The sequence below is a fragment of the Myxine glutinosa genome, chromosome 5, assembly GCF_964187855.1.
Source record: "Myxine glutinosa chromosome 5, kmMyxGlut1.1, whole genome shotgun sequence".
NCBI lineage: Eukaryota > Metazoa > Chordata > Myxini > Myxiniformes > Myxinidae > Myxine > Myxine glutinosa.
In genome coordinates this window covers 124,017,136-124,041,335 of record NC_136265.1, presented here as the reverse complement: position 1 = coordinate 124,041,335, position 24,200 = coordinate 124,017,136, and positions in this window count along the sequence as shown.

Sequence of the window (24,200 nt, the reverse complement as noted above, 5' to 3'; positions counted from 1 at the left end):
TATAAACCGATAAGACATCTGATCATAAACCGATAAGACAGCTGATCATAAACCGATAAGACATCTGATCATAAACCGATAAGACATCTGATCTTAAACCGATAAGACATCTGATGATAAACCGATAAGACAGCTGATCATAAACCGATAAGTCAGCTGATCATAAACCAATAGACAGCTGATCATAAACCGACAAGACAGCTGATCATAAACCGATAAGACAACTGATCATAAACCGATAAGACAGCTGATCAGAAACCGATAAGACATCTGATCTTAAACCGATAAGACATCTGATGATAAACCGATAAGACAGCTGATCATAAACCGATAAGACAGCTGATCATAAACCAATAGACAGCTGACCATAAACCGATAAGACAGCTGATCATAAACCGATAAGACAACTGATCATAAACCGATAAGACAGCTGATCAGAAACCGATAAGACAGCTGATCATAAACCGATAAGACAGCTGATCATAAACCGATAAGACAACTGATCATAAACCGATAAGACAGCAGATCATAAACCGATAAGATAGCTGATCATAAACCGATAAGACAGCTGATCATAAACCGATAAGACAGCTGATCATAAACCGATAAGACAGCTGATCAGAAACCGATAAGACAGCTGATCATAAACCGATAAGACAGCTGATCATAAACCGATAAGACAACTGATCATAAACCGATAAGACAGCTGATCATAAACCGATAAGATAGCTGATCATAAACCGATAAGACAGCTGATCATAAACCGATAAGACAGCTGATCATAAACCGATAAGGCAGCTGATCATAAACCGATAAGACAGCTGATCATAAACCGATAAGACAGCTGATTATAAACCGATAAGACATCTGATCATAAACCGATAAGACAGCTGATCATAAACCGATAAGACATCTGATCATAAACCGATAAGACATCTGATCTTAAACCGATAAGACATCTGATGATAAACCGATAAGACAGCTGATCATAAACCGATAAGACAGCTGATCATAAACCAATAGACAGCTGATCATAAACCGACAAGACAGCTGATCATAAACCGATAAGACAGCTGACCATAAACCGATAAGACAGCTGATCATAAACCAATAAGACAGCTGATCATAAACCGATAAGACAGCTGATCATAAACCGATAAGACAGCTGATCATAAACCGATAAGATAGCTGATCATAAACCGATAAGACAGCTGATCATAAACCGATAAGATAGCTGATCATAAACCGATAAGACAGCTGATCATAAACCGATAAGACAGCTGATCATAAACCGATAAGACAGCTGATCATAAACCGATAAGACAGACAGACGGACGGATATGCACCAATTGCCTAACCCCGCTTTTCTCTTTGATTCATGTAACTAGAGCTAAGTCGATGGCACGCCATCGGAAATCCCCATGCTTCCCACCTAAAGCAAAGTTCAAAGACGGTAAAAAGTTACACCAGGAATGGCCCAATATTAAATGTCGAGTTAAAAAAACAAGACCAAAAGTGTAACAACGGTGTAGCCGGGCTTGTAAAATATTATAATCCACAAACATACATGATTAGCTTTTTAAACAATCGCTAATGCTGTTGATAACATTAAACAAAGAAATTTGGAGGAATCCCGACATCCATGAGGTAAGCATAAAACCCGGGGGTCAAATCCAAAAAAGCATTACATATTTCATACGTCCCCAATGTTGATTGCATATTATACAAAGTTTAATTCAGAAATGTTTTGAAATGTACCCGTAATTGCATTTTTTGGTATTTCACCTTTTGACACTGGGACGGAGCCAAAAATGATACTGCTCTTGCACCTTCTTTCCATGAGGTAATCATCACTACCAAGTTTGATGAATTTCTAGCCAACCATTTAGAGGAGATATTTTGTCCGTCCATCCATCATGCTGACAGACAGACAGACAGACGGAGCCGATAACAATTTGCCCCGACCTTTTTCAAAAGCGTGAGGATAATTACTGGTGCCTCGCAACTTTTTTGGCACCTCCTCTTCATATCAGACGAGGAGTGTTCATGTAAGGATGTGGAAGGGTAGCTTACACTGAAAATAAATTTCGATTTAAATTTAACACCACAATTACAACAAGTATAACGGGCCTGGTAGAGGTTTCCAGAATATGCAACATTTGGTGTCAGGAGTGGGATAGTGAACTAGTGCTGATGCGGCCGAAGAGAATGAGTAAAGATTGTACACATTTGAGAAATGGTGAACAATTTGCTAATTGCACAGAGATATTACATTTGCCTTACTTATTACACATAAGTAATATTCTCGAAGCCCGTGAATGATTCATATATTTCCTTAATTCATAATATCTGCCATAACGATAGAATTTCAATTAGGACAGCAACGATGTTCATCTGAAAGAGAACGCCTGGAATATACATCTTTAAAAAGATTTTTGCTCTTTCTGCCACAACTTTTTCCAATCAATGTATGAAAAAGTAATAATAAGGGATCCTTCGTGCTATTGTATCATTCTCCTTTCTTTTCAGGCGTCACACATGAAAGGGGACGGACTTTGTGCTTCTTTCCGTGTTATTTAATTGATGACGAGTTTTCTGGTACATCCTCTTTTCTATACTGCATAATCTCAAGGAGTTTTATCCTCATCTAAATTCTGTACAGAGTCTAATGTTTTTACCTCCCTGAAATTCCTTAATATCCGCTGTCATTAGAAAGTCCATAATTGTTCTCTTGAGGGTCATTACAAATTTGTTGATGGAATGACACCTGAAACGTCTTCTTTTGTTGACATCTGGGGTATCTGAGGGACATGCACGCATTGAAATCTCTCGCGATGAAGCTAAATCCGAGGACCTTTCACTCACTCACTGCAGGCAGGTTGGTGGTCTTTCTGTCTTCTACCGACTCCTCTCCGGCCTTGCCCCCCCCCCCCAGCTCTATCTGTGCTGTGTCCCCCACATATTCCTTCAGGATGCACAAGATCTGCCAGCAACCCTCTTATGGTTAAACTGCCAAAATCAAGACTCTCTGTTCACCTTCACTCTTTCATTCCTCTTTTCTCCCACCTCTGGAACAAACTCCCCCACTCTCTTCAATCCCACTCCTCCCTCCAGGTCTTTAAAACAGCTGTTCACCACCATCTCTTATCATCCCCCATCCAAAACCTTGATATTTTTTATCCCCGTTAATTCATCCCAGATCCATTTTTTGAAATTCCTACTTCTTTCCTGGAAGTCCTAGGAGTGTCCATGTGTTGTTGTTTTTTTTTTACCTTTCCCCCACCCCCCCCCTCTTCCCGTGCTTCCACCCCCCCAAGCCCTCTCCCTCCCACAGATCTCCCGATGTCCCTGCTCTCAAATGTTGTACTTGTGTGCATCCCTCTCTCTCCTCATCTTGTCTCCCACTCCCTTTATCATATGTTTTATGTGTCAGTTTGTTTTTTTGTGACTAGTACTCAGGTTCACTATGTAATTTCGTTGGAATTTTTGGGGGATTTGGAAAACTATATATTTTTGAAAACTATATTGTATAGTCAGTCAGAAAACCAATGTTGCTATTTGCACAGACTCCTGTATGGCGGCCATCTTGGATTTTCAAAATTGCCGCCGTAGAACTAATTTTTCTCAATATCTCAGCTTCTAAATAACATAGAGCTTTGATTCTAACGGCTAAACATACATTTTCAAGGGCCCCGAATCCAATGGTAACAAGTTCGATAAGCTAGACATGACCATAGAGCTCCTATGTGGCGGCCATCTTGGATTTTTCAAACTGGCCGCCATAAACTTGATGTTTCTCAATATCTCAGCTTCTAAACAACATAAAGCTTTGATTCTAACGGCTAAACATACATTTTCAAGGGCCCCGAATCCAATGGTAACAAGTTCGATAAGCTAGACATGACCATAGAGCTCCTATGTGGCGGCCATCTTGGATTTTTCAAACTGGCCGCCGTAAACTTGATGTTTCTCAATATCTCAGCTTCTAAACAACATAAAGCTTTGGTTCTAACGGCTAAACATACATTTTCAAGGGCCCCGAATCCAATGGTAACAAGTTCGATAAGCTAGACATGACCATAGAGCTCCTATGTGGCGGCCATCTTGGATTTTTCAAACTGGCCGCCATAAACTTGATGTTTCTCAATATCTCAGCTTCTAAACAACATAAAGCTTTGATTCTAACGGCTAAACATACATTTTCAAGGGCCCCGAATCCAATGGTAACAAGTTCGATAAGCTAGACATGACCATAGCGCTCCTATGTGGCGGCCATCTTGGATTTTTCAAACTGGCCGCCGTAAAACTGATGTAACTCACCTTCTAAAGAGCACAGAGCTTTGATTCATCATTGAGTAAAGTCATCATCCTCATCATCGCTTTCGTTCATCACATCTTGAGAGTCCTCATCATTTTGGCACTGGATGTCACACTGACAAAGGTCTGTACAAGCCAAGTAGTTTGTTCTGCAGGAACATCTAGATGAAGAACAGTCTGTTTTGCACTGACATCTAACCATTTGAATGATGGCCTTGGGGGCTGGAGGCTCCTCAGTTGTGGTTGGTTTCACTTGTCCATCCGTGTCTTTGTAAAAGCCGTTTTGCAGGGGATTCAGCTGAGGATCCTGTTGAGCAATGCTTGCCTGACCCCACACTCTGGCTTGGATATGGACTCTAAGGATGTGCTGCTTGGTTTGTACTTCACCTGTCTGTTGGATTTGAATCCATACATGATGTTCTGACACAGTGAGTGTTGATCTGTCAACAACACTGGTCCTCTTCTCAGTTTCCAGCTTGTCGACAGGCCCTACCATTACCCAGCGGATCATGGTGTATAGTTCAGCCGGAACATCGTTGATATCGCTGGACACCTGTATGGTATTTGCTTCCTGGTCCTTCTTAATGAATTCTGCGATGCTCTTCCGTATCACTTGTGCTGCTTTGTAGATTGTCTTCATGTTGTTCTCGTCATCGCCATCACTTGTGATTGCAGAATGAACCATGCTTTCCTCACATGCATCTGGACAGTAGAGGATGGCCGATTTTCTTCGGTCTTTTTGGAGAACAGATGTCACGCTTGGCAACTCAGTGACGATTCTTTCTTTCAGCCACTTTCTATCGAATGTAGGCACATGCTTTTCCAAGTGTTCTGCGCCAATCATATTGACATAAGTGGTTTCAATGTCATCCATGGAGAGATAAGCTTGGTTTTGTGTTTTGACATCTATCAGGTTGATCATCTCAATCAGACATGCCCGTTGCAGCAATAGTTCTTTGTCTGCGCTGCTTCTGTTTGCGCTAGGTCTGTCTCGTACTACATGGAACACATGTCTTCTCCAACAAGATTTGTGGTACCGAAGGTCAATTGCGTGTGCATCACCTGGTGAGATACATGTGTTGAATCGTGTTTTCAATAATGCATCTTGGGACTTCTCTACAGCCTCTCTAAGCTCTTGACCAGCATTTTCAGTCCTAACCTGGTAGAGTAGTTGGCCATCATCTTTTTGGCAGAAGAAACACTGCTCTTTATCCAGTGGCACTGTACACGAGCGTGTGAACGGGGATGTTGCATCAGATGTTGATGAGCCTGGCTCGTCCATTTCTGTGCTTCCTCTCTTCTGTCCGCGTTTTTTTTGCAGTATAGTGTCCAGTTGTTACTGCATGCGCATGGCGGTCTCTGGCACGTTGTATCTCGCTCTTGTTAGTTGCACTGGAGTAACAAGTGCGATGCCAAACTGCCTTCTCTGTAGAGAGTGTTTCTTTTGTGCTGTTTTGGAGTCGTTTATGGACTTGAACGTAGATGCCATCATGCAAACTGGCCCTTTCTTCTATTGTCTTCAATAAATGTTGGTAGGAATCTATTCTGGGGTTTAACACCAAGGATCCTTTCTTGACATCATCAGCCTTGCATAAAATGCACTGCTTACAGTTCGTGGACTCCTGGGCTTGCCCCACCCCTTCACCATCTTGTTGCATCTCACTCATAATGTGACATGTAGAACCTGCAAAGACAGCAAAGCAAAGGGAACCGTCACCGATATATACAACCACCACCACAGACATATCTATATTATAATAGCCATAGATGATTCTGTCTGTCTGTCTGTTGGGTGTCTGTCTGGGGTGTGGCTTACTCGGTTTGCAGAGTAGCTCCACCCATAGCTCCACCCATTCTGTGAGTGGCTTCATATATTTATAAACAAATATCCACCATTTTATTAACTCGCATAGCTTTGAGGCCTGTTTTGTAGGCCCGTGGTGTCTTGCTTTCTCTCCCAGTTTTATTTCAAATCAAATTCGATATATCATTTCATTTTTCACAGTCGCTAACATAGTTTTAGATTCGGTTGAAAAAAAACGGGAAGAAAATCCAATGAAAGTTGGCGTTTATAGAACGAAATGAATTTTCAAACGCCTGTAACTTCAAGGCCATTGAGTCTCTCTCACGCCTTTATCTCCAATCTAACTCACCATATGATTTCATTTTTATCGATGGTTTCAGACTCGGTGTCAGCAATAATTGAGAACATTCCACACACGTGGGAAAATGCAGAGATATATTTTTAAAAATCGCGTCATGGTGTATCATACACCGCCCAACATGACACCGACGGCAACGTGTCAATATATATTAAAAATTCGCTTTTGCTTTTCCGTTAAGATATATTACTTTTTCGTTTGATGACAGTCGTCACAAAAACGTCAACAATGATGCCGACATATATTTCTTCGTTTTTATTTCATTCAACATTATTAGCCGGAAGTAAAATATGTTTCAGGAAATTACCGAGATATTTCTTCGTTTTTTTTATTAGTTATGTGCGCATACACTTTAAATAGGTTTATTTGAAATCTTTAATTTTCCACAATATAATTTACTTGCCATTTATCATTTGATGATTACGAGACAAATTCCTCTTGAGGATCGTGACAATTCATGCGCTGCGTGGAAACTTCTATTTCCAAAATGAATGAGACGATCGATGAAGAACGCAGACTTGAACAGGATGCAGCAAGAAAACGAATGAGACGGGCGAACGAGTCCATCGACGAACGTCAATGCAAACTTGCGGGGTCACCCGTGGGAATCCCACGGGCATGGATGTGTGTGACATTTCGACATATTGAGTTAGATGCTGCACATTCATTTTTACAAAATGGTTACTGGCAAGTCATCAGATCCAGAAATGGTGTAATGAACACAATTTATTTACGCGCAAGCAAGAAAGCAAGACGGCCCGATTTCCGATTCCGACGGGCCGACGGGCGAGACGGGCCGACGGGCGAGACGGGCCGATGGGCCGATGGGCGAGACGGGCGAGACGGGCCGACGGGCGAGACGGGCCGATTTGGAGCAAGAAAAAGAATGAGACGGGAGAAAAACGAGAGAAACGAGACGGGGAAAGCCGATTGGAGAGGCGAGTGAGGAGCGATTGGAGAGGCGAGTGAGGAGCGATTGGAGAGGCGAGTGAGGGGCGATTGGAGAGGGGAGTGAGGAGTGATTGGAGAGGCAAGTGAGGAGCGATTGGAGAGGCGAGTGAGGAGCGATTGGAGAGGCGAGTGAGGAGCGATTGGAGAGGCGAGTGAGGAGCGATTGGAGAGGCGAGTGAGGAGCGATTGGAGAGGCGAGTGAGGAGTGATTGGAGAGGCGAGTGAGGCATGATTGGAGAGGAGTGTGAGGCACGATTGGAGAGGCATGTGAGGGATTGGAGAGGCGTGTGAGGGATTGGAGAGGAGAGGAGTGTGAGGGATTGGAGAGGTGAGGGATTGGAAAGGAGAGGAATGTGAGGGATTGGAGAGGAGAGGAGTGCTAGGTGGAGAGAGGAGAGTGTCAGGTGGAGACAGGAGAGTGTCAGGTGGAGAGGCGTGAGGGGTCACATATTATGTGAAATAAATAAATTGTGTTCATTACACCATTTCTGGATCTGATGACTTGCCAGTAACCATTTTGTAAAAATGAATGTGCAGCATCTAACTCAATATGTCGAAATGTCACATACATCCATGCCCGTGGGATTCCCACGGGTGACCCCGCTAGTTGATGTATAATAGGCTACAAATACACTACCACCATCACCACAATATCAGGTATATTGCTCAGTATATAAATAATACAAAAACACACGCTGTAAACTAATTATTTTCCTCAGCTGTACCCTGGGGATCAAACTTATTACTTTAGTAACTTGTCCACCTGTAAACAGATTTTAAGTTCTCATGAACATTAGGAGTATCTGTGTGTTATTTGGCAGTATGCCACAAAGGCCCACAAAGGGCAAAACACTCGCAGTAGAATAGTATTTCTCATTACAGTCAACACAGTCAGGTTCAGTATGTCCAGATTTTAGATTTCGTTGGATTGTTTTTGGGATTTAGAAAAATCAAAGCTCCGTCTTATTTAGAAGATGAGATCCTGAGAAACATCAATTTTACGGCGGCCAGTTTGAAAAATCCAAGATGGCCGCCACATAGGAGCTCTATGGTCATGTCTAGCTTATCGAACTTGTTACCATTGGATTCGGGGCCCTTGAAAATGTATGTTTAGCCGTTAGAATCAAAGCTCTATGTTATTTAGAAGCTGAGATATTGAGAAAAATTAGTTCTACGGCGGCAATTTTGAAAATCCAAGATGGCCGCCATACAGGAGTCTGTGCAAATAGCAACATTGGTTTTCTGACTGACTATACAATATAGTTTCCAAAAATATATAGTTTTCCAAATCCCCCAAAAAATCCAACGAAACTTTAAATCTGGACATACTGAACCTGACTATAGGTAGAGAAGGGATAAAGAAGAGACGGAGTCGGTGAAATTGTTGAGACAGCAGATCAAAGGGTCCCATGGAGGCCTGTGAAAAGGCCAGCGTGTGGGGATCAATGATTGAAAACTTATTGAGGACGCACAATGAATCTTGTATATTTCCAACATCTTTTTGCTCGATATCAGAAGTTGTCATCCATTTCCTTTCTCACCTTGAAGAGGACAAATATCCACGATGGATAGGGAGAGGAGGTAGGAGTGGATGGCGTTCAATCATACACGTCGGACATGGTTAGGATAATGAGGGAAGAGGCTAAATATTTGGAATCCAGCAAGAATCAATGCTAAGTACACCTCATCATAATCTTCCCAGGTGTGAGACCATTCACTAACGTCAAGGACACCCCTATTTTATGCTTTAGCTCTTTTTGGTGTATCCTTTACACTGATTTTCACAGGTTTACATTTCACCATTTTACCTCATCACAAAGCATCACTTTCAATCATCTTATTCATCCCAAGACCTGTTGTGCCCTCTTCTCATGTAAAGGGCGTGATAACCATCAAGAACCGAGGGACTCTTTGTTCCCTGTACGTGTCACATTCGGATTAATATAACACCTTTTGCAAGATGTGAGGGCTTCGCATCAATATTACTTTTCATATTCAAAATATACAGTAGGCCTACTGCTGAAATCAAAATGGATATGCACATATTGGGCTAACCCCCGCCCCCCCCCCACTCCCCCGAGCAGGGAAAATGGCCTTACAATGCCCGTTGTGTTGTTGTTGTTGTTGTTGTTGTTGTTGTTGTTGGTGCCAATAAGAGTTACACTCCTAATATTTAACGGACATCCCACATGACACTGACTTATTATGTTGTGCCTAGAGTCCCTGTATATAGAGAGTTGTGTCAACTCAAATTTGGACGCCATTTTGTGTCTAAGTGTGTCGGATTAGATATACATGTACATTCGCGATATGGGGTGATATATTCTAAACCTGCTAAAAAAAAAATTACTACACATATTTAGTCTTATTATTACATACAGGTGATATTTGTTTTGTCAAAAACTCAGCTATTGCCGTGAAAAAGAGCTGTGTGGTGATATTAAAAGTGGTATGGCAATGCATATTACAAGCCAACACTGCATATAAGAGCTAACATTATAAGTAAGACAAACCAATGCTGTCGTTCTCTGAATTTGAATAACTTTTAGAAAGGAGTGTGGGCATATCCAATATTTTTTAAAGGGTGCCGAGAGCAATTCCGGTGTAGGACTTCCAACCGACATATAGTCTAACACACTTAAAACAAATTCTGTACGTGGTATTGCCATATTTCTATAGTGTACAACCTTCGTTTTATCTAAGGGATAACAGCTTTTGAAAGTTGAGCCAGTTTTAAATGTGGGTACACAAATACACCTGTTTTACTGCATTAATCACCTAGAAATATTGTATGTTTTGGGAACGATAGCTGTCACCAGGTTAAATATATAGGGATTGTCCAATGTGCAAAATCTTCCATCACTACAATTTGGCCATAAATCCCGGGGTGGGAAATATTTGAGCAAATATGCCACAAGACGCATGAGCACTGTACAAAGCAAACAATAACTCGTCAAATTTTGGACGTATGGATGGCTGCACAACCCGCAAAAAAATTGAGCAGGGTTCTTCCCACGAAAATGCATTTTTGGTCAGCTCCTTGAAGATTATAAACAAACACAAATCACTTCCGTTTAAAAGGGTTTTCAACGGACAGACAACCAAAAAAAAACCGAGCAGATAGAATTGCTTTTGAACATCATCATCAAGCGGCGTGGGCCTACCTGGCAGAGTCTCGAGGAGTCGATCGCTTTCCAGCTCTTTCGTCTGACTTTCGCTTCCCAAATTTGTCTTCTGACTTTATCACTTGGAAATCTATACATCTTATATTTCCCAGATTGGTTTGAACAACCAAAAGCAGAACAACCAGTCATTTTGTTTGGCAATAAACAACATTCCCGTACCAAGCTGACGTTCACGCACGGTGAAGTTAGACACAAAATGGCGCCACGAAATCACGTGACCAGAAATCTCGGGTCAGCGCATGGCGCAACTCTCTTTATACAGGGACTCTAGTTATGCCCGTAGGATGAAACATAATACCAACAGCTATTACTACTCGATGGTATTCCTCATGTTTGATAGTTCATGGCATAACTAATGAGTGAAGATTCGTTTGCTTACTACCTCCATCCCCCCCCCCCCCCCTCTCCCCCCCGCCCCTCCATGACCACTTCACGAGCGGCTCTGACAAAAGTTCACCTGACAATCACATACTCAGAATCGATGGTCCTCGTGACTGCCCTAAGGACTGTTATCGGACCCACTTCACGAGTGCTTCCCGAAAAAGATGGCGCCGAGGAAGCAGCCCCACTCAAAAATGAGAGGGGGGGGGGGGGCGAAGCAAGTATGGAGGAGATTGAGAGAGTAAAACAAGTCTTCATTTTGACAATGAGTCTTGATTTTGAAATTGCCAAAATCAAGACTCTCTGCTCACCTTCACTCCTTCATTCCTCTTTTCTCCCGCCTCTGGAACAAACTCCCACACTCTCTTCAATCCCTCTCCTCCCTCCAGGTCTTTAAAACAGCTGTTCACCTCCATCTCTTGTTTTCTCCCATCCAAAACCTTGATCTTTTCTACACCCGTTAATTCACCCCAAATCCACATCTTTCAATCCCCGACTTCATTCCTGAAATTCCTTGTAGTGTCAATTTGTATTGTACCGTGTACCCCTCCCCCCCCCCCCCCAGCCCTCTCCCTCCCACAGATCTCCCGATGTCCCCGTTCTCTACTGTTGTGCTTGTGTGCTTTCCTCTCTCTCCCCATCTTGTCTCCCGCTCCCTTTATCATATGTTTTATGTGTCCGTTTGTCTTTTTGTGATCAATGTTAGCTCTTACACGAGCCTCGATCTTGTACACAAAAACAAAAAAATAAGGGTGCTGCGGAGAGAAATCTGAGAGACAAATCTGAGGGAAAGGGATATAAAAAGCTTTGTGGCCTGAAGCGATCAGACTTTGTTCAGGGCTCAATCGATTATTTATATTACCCTCGTCAATTTACGAGAATCAACTCTCGTCCTTCTCTTCTCTCAAGTTTCCCTCTTGGCTTCCTGCCCTCTATCATTCCATTTGCTTTGTTGGTCCGTTGTATCATTATTTATTTAATTCTCCCTCGGCCTTGCTGGATGTTGTTTATCGTGCTTGGTTCGTCTATTGCGTTCGGTCTTTCTTGCGTCTCCCGGGTCTGTCTTCTTCTTCTTTTTTGAGGTTTAATGGCGCTTTCAGAGCCGCGAGGCTCTATATACGCCACGCACTCTAACATCCAAACAAACCAACCAGGAGATTAACACGAGAAAAACTAGAGCCTCACACTGCTAACCCCATCTCTTTGATAAACTATAAAACTGTTCTACAAAACCCAGGATGTTTCAGATCCAGCCAGCAAAAGGCTTCCGGCAGACCTGACCACGTGATCCCCATTCCGCGGACAGAAAGCTGAAGACGAGATCTAGCATTATTATAACGCGGACAAAAGGAAAAAAACATGGTCCAGATCTTCGGGAACCGATCACACCACCCCGAGGGATGGCGCCCGATCCTGTGAAGATAAAAATTGAGAAAACAATGTCCAATTCTAAGTCGAGATAAGATAGACTGCTCCCTGCGAGGGAGCCGGGGAGACGACCCCAAGGACACGATCGATGGATGCACCTTGTGACACCACCTCCCCTTAGGGGAGGAGTCCCACTGACTTTGCCATATAACATTAATTTTCTGTTTAATTAAATTAGAGAGGTCTGCCTGGCCTAGCGGAAACGGGGTTGCGAAATCCAGATTGAGGGCGCGTTTGGCCGCCTGATCACACACTTCGTTGCCTGCAATGCCCACATGGGTCGGGACCCAGCATAGATCGATGACCGTGCCCCTCCAATGGGCCAAACTTACGAGATGAATTACCTCAAGAACCAATTCGTTCCTACTGCCAGGCTGAAACGACCTAAGCGCTATCAGAGCCGAGAGAGAGTCGGAAAATATGACCGCGCTGAGGGGATAAAAGTCTATAATCCATTCAAGAGCCAAAACAATTGCATAAAGTTCTGCCGAAAATACCGACAGGTGGTCTGAAAGCCTGAAAGCCTTGGTCACCTTCACATCGGGGATGCAGAAGGCAGCCGCAGTACGGCCAAGACCCGGATCTTTGGAGCCATCTGTATAAGCATGGAGAGATTGACTCCAGAACTTGTGAATGAATTCCACAGCCATGTTACTTGTCGCGACGGGATTGTCCCTGTCTGTCATACTCTGTAAATCCAAGTGAATTCTTGGAACCACGAGGGTCCAAGGCGGCCATAGGGACACTTTATTGGCTGTGTTAACTGGGGGGAGGTCCAACCCCAACCCTTTAACCGCCCTAACACACTTGAGACCAAAAGGGGGGAGCCGACAGAGATTACCGAGAGCATGATACTCCCGGCAATCCAGGAACAGAGAACTGCCAGGATGATTTACCCCGAAGGAAATGCATTTGGACCAGTATTTGAGAATAGACACTTCCCATCGAAGTGACAAATGCAACTCACCCGCTTCAACCAGGAGAGCGCTCACTGGAGAGCTTTTAAAGGCACCAAGACATATGCGGAGAGCTTTGGACTGAACTCCTTCCAACCTCCTCCGGATGGACAGGGACATGTCCCAAAAGGCTTGACACCCGTTATCAAAGTGCGAATGTATTAGAGCTCTGTACAAGATAAGGAGGCTATCCTGGTGGGCACCCCAAGAAGTACCCGAGATACAACGGAGAAGGTTGAGACCCTTCGAGCACTTAGCTACAAGTTTGGTACAATGGGCATTCCAGGTTAAGCCCTTATCAAAGATCACCCCTGAAAAGGGGACCACCGGAGAGACTTTTAGGGCCGTGCCATTGACTGTTAATCTGACGTCCTCAACCTTTCTCTTGAGAGTAAAGATTCCAAGCTTAGACTTAGGCCCAGAGATGGCAAAACCCCATTTTGCAGCCCACTGCTCAATACTGACAACATCAGCCTGAAGGCACTTGGAGATGAACGCACAGTTCCTGCCCCGAACCCAGATAGCTATATCATCGGCAAACAAAGACAAATTGCCCCGCACCCCTGGAAGAGAGGCAACATCATTTATCATTATGTTGAAAAGGGTGGGACTAATACAACTACCCTGAGGAATACCCTTTTTAGTAAGAAACACGGAGGACAGAGCAGCACCAACACGCACTTGAAAAGATCTGCCAGACAGGAAATCACGGACCCACCAGAAAAGTCTGCCCCTGATGCCTAACTGGTGAATCTTAAACAGAAGACCGTCCTTCCAGACAGAATCATAGGCCTTCTGAATATCAAGGAAAACCCCCAGCACTGATTCGTGGCCGATGAAAGCCTTCCTAATGTCATTCGCCAGAGAGATTATTTGATCTGAAGAGGACCGACCCCTCCTGAATCCACTCTGACATCTATTAAGCAGATTATTCTTTTCTAAGTAAAATATCAGGCGTTCATTAACCATCTTCTCCATAAGTTTGCTAACAACAGAAATAAGAGCTATAGGGCGGTAAGAGGAAGGATCTGTAGGATCCTTACCAGGCTTTAGAACAGGAATGATTATGAAATGCTTCCACGCACCAGGGAGCCCACCTGAAGCCCAGACCTTATTGATCAACACCTGAAACACTTCCAAGACACTATCATCCATGTGCTTGAACATGGAGTGAGTGAGTGAATCAGAGCCAGGAGCACTATTCTTGGACTTGGAAATGACCTGCTTTAATTCACCCAGAGAGAAATCCATGTTAAGCGGGGAGTTATCTGGGCTCACATCACAGAGAATGTCTTTGTGCTGGGAGACAAACTGACGCTTGGCCTCACCTGACTCCGAATCGACAGGATCATCACCTGACTGATCTGAAAAGAAGGACGCTAAAGCGGAGGCCTTCTCCTGGCTTGAATAAACAGGGGCGTTATTGCTGACCAACCAAGCTATCGACCACCCTCCACCATTCCTACAATACATACTTCTAACCCTACGCCAAACAGAACTAATGGAGGTGTCCGGATTAATAGACGCACAAAATGCTCGCCAAGACTCTGACTTGACGCATTTAATTACCCGCTGAGCTTGAGCTCTTTTTCTCTTGAACTCGATGGCATCTTGAAGCAGCAAGGATTTCCTAACTTTTTTAAAGGAAGACTTTCTGGCCTTACTGGCCCTCGCGCATTCCTCATTCCACCAGGGAACTTTAATTCTCTGACCGATCTGACCTTTACAAGTGGGGATAGACTCGAGAGCACTGCGATAAACTCCTTTGACTAAACTATTACTGAAGATATCAGGATTCTCGTTAAATAATTCAGGCTTGACCACCTCGGAGCAACATCTGGAAAACTTACCCCAATTAGCCCTGGAGAGACTCCAAGAGGGAGGCCTATCCAACCCCTCCAGATCTCTCTCCAATTTGAGGTGAGTGGACACCGGAAGGTGGTCACTACCCAGACTGTCTGGAAGAACCCTCCATTCACACCTTGCTGCAAGCGAGGCAGAGACTATCGTGAGGTCAAGAGGGGAAGACCGACCAGAGCCAGGATTTATGAAAGTTCCACTACCATCATTTAGTATTAATAAGTCAAGGTCGTCCATCACCTTCTCCACACAAGAACCATTACTGTCCGTGAGCTTAGAGCCCCGTAGAGTGTTGTGGCTGTTGAAGTCACCGCACCAAAAGATTGACCCTTCGCACTTGCATAAAACCTCTTTAAGCGCAAGAACATTTAAAGAGAGACACGGATTATAAAGGTTAACCACTGAGAAGGTCTCACTAGGGCTAGGAAATAAAACCACATTACACTCCAACTCGACATGACAATCAATAACCCTATGAGGAACTCCTGACCTCACAAAAACCCCACTTCCCCCCCCACCCCCCCCCCCCAAAGTGCCCCTAGCTCTATCCCTGCGAATTAACAAATAATTTGGAATCCTATATGAAATGTGGCTCTTTAACCAAGTTTCTTGGATACATATTATATCTGGTTTTACTATGAGATCACTTAAAAATTTAATAAACTCTGAACCGTGAGCAGGTAAACTTTTCGCATTCCATTGAAGGAGCCTCAGTCCTCAAGAAAGGGGGGGGGGGGGGGTCGTTCTGAGGCCTGGACTTCGACCCGCTCCTCTTGTGCCCCAACAGAGCGTGGGTCTGACCAATGGAAAATTCCTCCCAACCCAGATGCTTAGCCGCGGCAACCGACACAGCACGCACGGATTTTGTCCGTTCGACTAGACGCTACTGTTGATAGATTCGGAAATAAACGCAATAAACGCGTCTTTAGAAATATTTAAATCTGAATCAGATTTGGCTCTCTCTGATCGACACTCGACTCGCTCAGTTTCAGTCTGGACTCCTACTGTTTTAGTAGCGACCTTCACCGAGCCAATGGGATTAGAGTTACGCAAACCTGCATACGAGGCAGGTTTAGTCCCAGAAACTTTCGAAGCGGCTTCAGCGTAAGTTAATTTTTCCTTTACCTTTACCTGCTGAATTAGCGCTGCTTTTTGAAAAACCGGGCAGCCTCGGAAAGCAGAGCTGTGCGCCCCACCACAATTCCCACAATGCATTTGCTCACTCGGGCAAGCGCTACGCTCATGATCGCCATTGCATCTGCTGCAGTGAACCTTGCCCCGACAAGCTGAGGCCGTATGCCCAAACCTCTGACACTTGTAGCATCTCAGAGGAGCCGGTATGTAATCTCTTACCGTGAAGGCCAAATAGCCGAGCACTACCTTTGATGGAAGGCAAGAACCACTGAAGGATAGCAAGACTGATAAGGTGTTCACCTTCTCTCCATCCCTGAATGTGGTAAGACGGCGAGCCTCAGTCACTCCACTGGAGGCCAAATAACTCTTAATCTCTTCAATTTCTATGGATGAATCCACCCCATAGATGACACCACGACATTCTCTCATGAACTTCGGGATTTGACACGAAACACAGACCTCACCAAAATGGGTTGCTTTCAACACCTTGTCCCTTTGCCTGGCTGACTTGCACTCAAGGAGCAGGTCGCCCGACCGAAGTACTTTCGCAGACACTACTTCCTCGAACTCTTTCTTTATGAGCTCTGCTAACTTTATAGGGTTGGACGGACCCACACGATTAGGCCTCTCAACGGCCGCCACAATGACCACAAACTTATCGAGCGAATCAACGGGGTTGCCAGAGGCCTGGGAAAGGGAAGCCCTACGCTTGGGCTTCCCAACTGGGGACACCTCATCAGAGGACACCTGGCCTCCCCTCTCTCTCTTCCGAGGTTTACTAAGAGATTTAAAAGACCCCTCCCCATCCTCTCCCGAGAGACTCTCCATTTATTCCTACTAGCGGGAATTTAATCTGGACTGGGAATCAAGCCCGGAAGTGCGAGCGACGAGACCGCGACGAGACCGCAACGAGACCGCCACGAGACCGCAACAAAAACGAAACGAGGATCACGCAGCCCGATCGCCACACCCTCAACACCTCCCCTCCCCGCCGAGAAAAAGTCCGGGTCTGTCCTTTCTCACTCTTCCTTTTATCTTCTCCCGTCCTCACACACTTGGCGTTCCCATGTCCAATAGCTCTGTCGCTGGACCCTCTGTCCCATCTACAAACCTCGGGCACCCTGTCTGGACACACAGTCAATAATTGCTGCGAGTGACGTCACAGCACCGTACCTGAGCATGAAGCCTCCAGCGCCGGTGAGGAGGCACATTCAATACGTGCCGCCAGTGACGTCAGCACCGCAGGAAAAACACCAGTTAATACCAGGCTGTGTAAGGTACAGGATGGGAGCGAGTTCGGAGGGTCCCAGCTTCAGTCAGGATGTGGTCAGCAAGTGCAAGGTATGCATGGGGTCCATCCTTTCCCGATATATTTAGTTGTATCTCAGCTCATCTTTGTTGCCAATCATTCTGCCTATCATTCTTTGCCAATCACCCATCTCTCCCTTCCATATCAGATGCATGATGCCAGAATATGTACCGTAGAGTGTTGTCATTGGAGATAAGGATCCAAAGCAGGATGTCACGTAGGGCATAAGGGGAATGTATAAGTGCTGTAATTATTGTACATTCAGTGCCTTCAGAAAGTATTCACACCCTTTTGAATTTTTTACATTTTGTTGTGTTACAGCCTGAAGTGGATAGTTTGAATTGCGATTTTTTTGTCATTGATCTTCTCATTAATGACAAAATGGAATTTTAAAATACATATTCTTAAAATTCTTAATGCATTTTTGCCTAAGGAAGAACTGCTGAAATCTATCTATCTGGGGTTTTCCCAACATCTTCTTTTTTTTTTTTTGGAAGAGCTTGTGTAAGAGCTAACAGATTGAACATGAAAACATGCACAGACACAGAAAACATACAATGAAGGGAGTGGGAGACAAGAGGGGGAGAGAGAGGGAGGCACACAAGCACAACAACAGAAGAGAACAGGGATGCACATAGTTCTGTGCAAGGGGGAGGGCTGGGGGAGGAGGGAGGGGTGCACGGTAAAAGCAAATGAACACTTCTAGGAATTTCAGGAAAGAAGTTGGGGATTTAAAAGGCGGATTTGGGGTGTTTTAACGGGGGTAGAAAAGATCAAGGTTTTGGATGGGGGAAGATAAGAGATGGTGGTGAGCAGCTGTTTTAAAGACCTGGAGGGAGGAGAGGGATTGAAGAGAGTGTGGGAGTTTGTTCCAGAGGCGGGAGAAAAGCGCAATGAAAGATTGAAGGTGAGCAGAGAGTCTTGATTTTGGCAGTTTCACCAGAAGATGGTTGCTGGCAAATCTTGTGCGTCCTGCAGGGATAGAGCACAGACAGAGCAGGGGAAGCAAGGCCGGAGAGGAGTCGGTAGAAGACAAAGAGACCACCGACCTGCCTGCGGTGAGAGTGAAAGGCCCTCGGAGTTAGCTTCATCGTGGGAGATTCCAATGATTCTGAAAGCTTTGGTTTCAACTGCGTGAAGCTGAGCTAGGTGTGAGGCAGGAGCACCAGCCCAGTGGGAAGAACAGTATTCCATTGAGCTGCGGATGAAAGCCTTGTATGTGGTGAGGAGCTCAGGTGTGCCAAGGAAGGACTTCACACAATGGACGATGCCCAGTCAGCGACTGGCTTTGGACGCCAGCTTGGAAATGTGGTTTTCCCAGGAAAGATCATGGTAGATCGTGAGACCCAAAAGCTTGAGTGACAGAACTTCTTGGAGAGGATGTTCAGAAAATAGATGGGAGGGTTGTCCAGTCGGTCTTTTCAGAGAGACATAGTCAGAGTGTGAGATTTGTCAGGATTGAAAGACATGTTCCACTTCTTTGACCAGTCTGTCATTTTGCCCAGGTCTGCAGAGAGTGAGGAGGCTGCAGACTGCCGATCTGAGGGATGAGGAATGTAGCGGCAGAGAGTGGAGTCATCAGCAAAGAAATAGAGAGGATTTTCAAGAGAGTCACAGAGATCATTAACGAAGACCAGAAAAAGCACAGGGCCCAGAACACTGCCTTGGGGAACTCCAGCCTGAGCAGGAAGGGGAGATGAGAGAAACCAATTCAGGGCCACATGCTGACTACGACCAGAGAGGAAGTCCGCAAGCCATACGTGGAGATTTCCATGGATACCATAGGAGGAGAGTTTTGTGAGCAGAGCGGAGTGCCAGACCGTATCGAAGGCACGTGATATGTCAAGGGAGACAGCTCTAATTTCCTGTTTGGCATTGAGGACCTCCATCCATTGTTGAGACAGCAGAAGCAGCATGTCCAGAGTAGAGTGACCTGGTCTGAAACCAAATTGATGATCAGAGATCAAGCCATTGGAGAAGAGGAAAGATTTGATATCCAAAGCAATGATGGATTCCATGACTTTGCTGAAAATTGGGAGAAGGCTGATTGGTCTGTAGTTGCAAGGATCTGTTTTTGCACCTTTTTTAAAATAAAGCGGTAATGTTGACTGATTTCCAAGCTGATGGCAGAGGATCTTGAGAAAAAGAGAGGGTGAAGAGAACAGAGAGAGGGTGTGAAAGAGCGGCAGAGCAGGATTTTAGGACCCATGGGCTGATGCCGTCTGGTACAGTTGCAGAATCAGAGTTGAGGATTGACAGAAACTTCTCCACCTTGTCAGGAGAGAAGGACACAGAGTCCAGGAGCAGCTGGGTACGACTGGGTACGGTGGGTACAGAGAGGGACGAGTTTGGGACACAATTTTTTGAGGCAAACACAGAGTTGAGGCATTCAGCTTTTTCACGTGCGGAGTCTGCTGTGTAGCCGTTTGAGGTAAGGGTGGGGATGGAAGGGGAACAAACACCAGAAACAGATTTGACCAGATGCCACCAGGATTTGGAAGAGGGAGACAGGTTTGAGAGTTCAGTCTTGAGAGTAGAGAGATATTGTTTCCTGGCTCTCCTGAGGGTGGAAACATACTTGTTCCGGGCTTTGTGAAAGGAAATGAGATTTCCTTCCATTGGATTTGCCTTTCAGGAAGCGAAGGTAAGTTGTTTCAGGGCAACTGCTTCACCACAAGATTCCATGTACCATGGATGGGAGGAAGGGTATGACAACTGAAGACGAGATGGGATAAATCTGTGCATGAGAGAGAGAAATTTACTTTGGGAGAATTCCCAGGATAAGTTGATGTCAGAGGCAGTAGTGATGGGAGACCGGTCCAGATGATTGATGGCTGCTTGAAGACCGTGCCAGGTGGCCTGAGTGAAATTAAGTTTTGACCAGACATGCCTGAGTGCTTGAGCTGAATGAGTATCCGGATCTAGTGCAAACTACTGGAACTCTGCCAGGAATGTATACAATTAAAGTGCAATCTGGTGCTGAGGGAGTAGTACAAGCTTCGCGGCGACAACCAGCTTCGATCTTGCCACATATTAAAACCCGACTGGAGGAGATGAAATCCGATGAATACATTGCCAAAGTTAATAAACCAACTGAATGGGTCAGCTCAATGGTGGTTTCTATTAGAAATGACAAACTGAGATCTGTCTTGATCCATCTGATCTGAACGAGGTCATCAAGAGGGAGCACCATCCCATGCGCACTGTTGAGGAGGTCGTTGCAAGTATACCTAATGCCAACGTGTTCTCAGTGCTTGATGCAAAGTCAGGATTCCTAGAAATCAAACTGGATGAGGAATCATCTTATCTGACATGTTTCAATACACCGTTTGGTAGGTATAGGTGGCTTCATCTTCCCTTTGGATTGAACTGTGCACCTGAAACTTTTCATAGGATTATGGACCAGATGATTGAAGGCATTGATGGAGCATTCTCAATCATGGATGACATTCTTGTAGCTTGCATGATCGAATCGTGAAAAAGGTCATCAAGAGAGCAACAAATTACAAACTGAAGTTGAATCTGCAGAAGTGTAAAATCCGCCAGTCACGGGTACCGTACGTAGGGCATGTACTGTCTGCTGATGGATTATCTCCTGATCCGGCCAAAGTCGAGGCAGTTCACAGTATGCTGATTCCAACCGATAAAGAAGCTGTGAGACTGTTCGTCGGATTTATCACGTATCTGTAAAAGGTCATCCCTCGTTTAAGTGACGAGTTAGCTCCACTCCGAGAGCTGTTGAAATCGGACGGTGAATATCAATGGCAACCAGCTCAAGTGAAAGCATTTGAGAGACTGAAGGAACTTTGCTGTCATCCGCCTGTTCTTGCATACTATGATGTCAACAAACCAGTCGAGATCCACTGTGATGCTAGCCAAAGTGGACTTGGTGCAGTTCTCATCCAGGACAACCGACCCATTGAATACAGTTCCAGGACTCTCACAGAGACAGAGACATGGTATGCACAAATAGAGAAGGAGATGCTATTCATGGTCCGTGCCTGCAAGAAGTTTCACTGTTATATATTTGGGAAAACGGTCACCGTCTACAATGACCATAAGTCTCTGGAAATGATCGCCAGGAAGCCATTGCTGTCTGCACCGATGAGACTACAGAACATGCTACTACGATTGCAATGGTATGATCTCAACATTCGGTACAGAAGAGAGGAGAATATGCTGCTTCCAGACACCCTTTCTATAGCCTTTCTGCCAGATACTCGATCAGAACTGGACAACTTGGAGCATATTTCAATGTTGGACTCTCTATCTATCTCTGACGAGAGGTATGTGGATCTTCAAAAAGCTACTCAGTCAGAACTCACTCAGTTACAGTGCATGATTCTTGATGGATGGCCAGACACCAGGCAAGGTGTATCACCCTGTCTTCGACCATACTGGGATTCCCGGAGTGAACTTTCAGTTACAGAGGGCATCTATACAAAGGCATATGAATTGTCATCCCACCTACTCTGAGACCTCGCATGCTGAGCCTGATTCACAAATCACATCTCGGAATAGTCAAGTGTAAGCAACGAGCTAGGGAGGTTTTATACTGGCCCTCCATGAATGAGGACATCGAGCAAACTGTTCAGAACTGTTCCAAGTGTTCAGACTATCAAAATCACCTGCCTGCTGAGCCCCTGAAACCAACTCCTACACCAGATCTACCTTGGAGTGAAATTGGGACAGATCTGTTCCAGTTTGATGCTAAGACATACCTGGTAACAGTTGACTATTACTCCAGATCGTATCACGTCGTAGTATGCAAGTGAAGGATTTATGCTGCAGTACAACTCTTGAGAGACTGAAAGCACAGTTCAGTCGACATGGTCTACCAGAGACTTTACGGAATGATAATGGGTCTATGTACAACTCGCAACTTGTGAGAAAATTCTGCAAAGATCATGGAATCATTCTTAGAACTTCTAGTCCCAGATATCCATGTTCAAATGGAGAAGTCGAGAGGGCTGTACAAACAGTTAAACGACTCTGACGAAAATCTACAGACAAGCAACTGGCCTTGCTGGATTATCAGACAACACCATTGGAAGGCATTCACCTATCGCCGGCTCAACTACTGATGGGAAGACTTCCGAGGAATACCCTTCCTATTGCCCGAGGTCTTCTGGTGCCTATGGCTTACGACCGTGATGCTGTGAAAAGACACTTCGACATAGAAAAAGCGAAACAAAAGTTCTACCATGATCGTCACATGCTCAAAGATCTTCCACCATTACATCCGAATGATGAACTTAGAATGGAGCCTCCTACGGGTTCCAAACGTTGGATATCAGGTGTGATTGTGAAGCAGCATTCCAAGCAACGTGCGTACATTGTTCGGTCAGTCCAGAGAAACAAGTGATGCTTATCGCCGTAACCGTCGACATTTACGTAAGAGCACCAGTGTAGCCATTGAAGGTGCTGCCATCGATCGGTCTTTCGTTGATACTGATAACGCTACCAGTGAGGTCCATGATGGCTCTCGCTGTTCGTCAGCCTTGAAGCCTCCAGCTTGTGATACTGCACCTTCTGTAGATCTGGATGAGCCTGGCAGAGCAGTCACTCAGCCAGTGTCTACATCTCACTCAGTTACCCCGTGCGTAACTTGGACACGAAGTGGTCATATCAGTCGTCGACCAGACAGACTTGACTTGTAGTGAACTGTAAATATTTTCCTTACCAATATTGGATGTTTGCTAACACTGAGTTGGATTTGATTTGTTGCAATGTAATGTGCATTTACGAGTTTGATCTGTTGTTTATGGTTTTGGACTAAGTTGGACTTTGCAAGCGATCTATGCTTCTACTTTTCTTACTGCATTGGTTTGCATCTTTAATATTTGCTTGTGTAACAATAACATGGTTACTGCACTTTTCCATCTTGAGGGGAAAGATGTAATGTATGTTTGAAGTGCCTGCAATTGAGAAGCAACTACATGGTTGTTGTGGTTGGTTGTTGTTGTTGGTTGTTATTGTTGGTTGTTGTTGTTGTTTGTCCCAAAGGACCCAAAAAAATTAACAGACTTCCGGCACGGACCGGATGGCCTAACATTGGAGTCCTGCTTATGTTACAATGTCCTAAATCCAGGAAGTAATTGTGGCCAAGGCGCTGAGTTTATACGATTAAGTAAAAGAGCAGGAAGGTGAGGGATAAGGTGCTGAGTCTATACAACGAAGTAAAAGAGCAGGAAGGTGAGAGATCTACGAAGGAGATGTTTATGGACGACCAGGAAGCAGCTGAATTTCCATCTATGTTTGAAGCCCTTGTGGAAGTGTAACCTCCCCAGCTAGGTTTTAATGTGGCTGAAACATGGCGTCTTTAGAAAGGGATGACATCCCATACATTCATTTCTAAGGAGAATGGCATGCCTCGGACTTCAAGCTACCAAAAGACCACCTGACACTCGTCCTGGGCAGGAATGCAACAGGAGACTTGAAGTTAAAGCTCCTTCTTGTGTACCTACGCATCTAAGAAGGCAGTCCATGGGCAAAATGTGGCCGTCCGTGGGCAAAA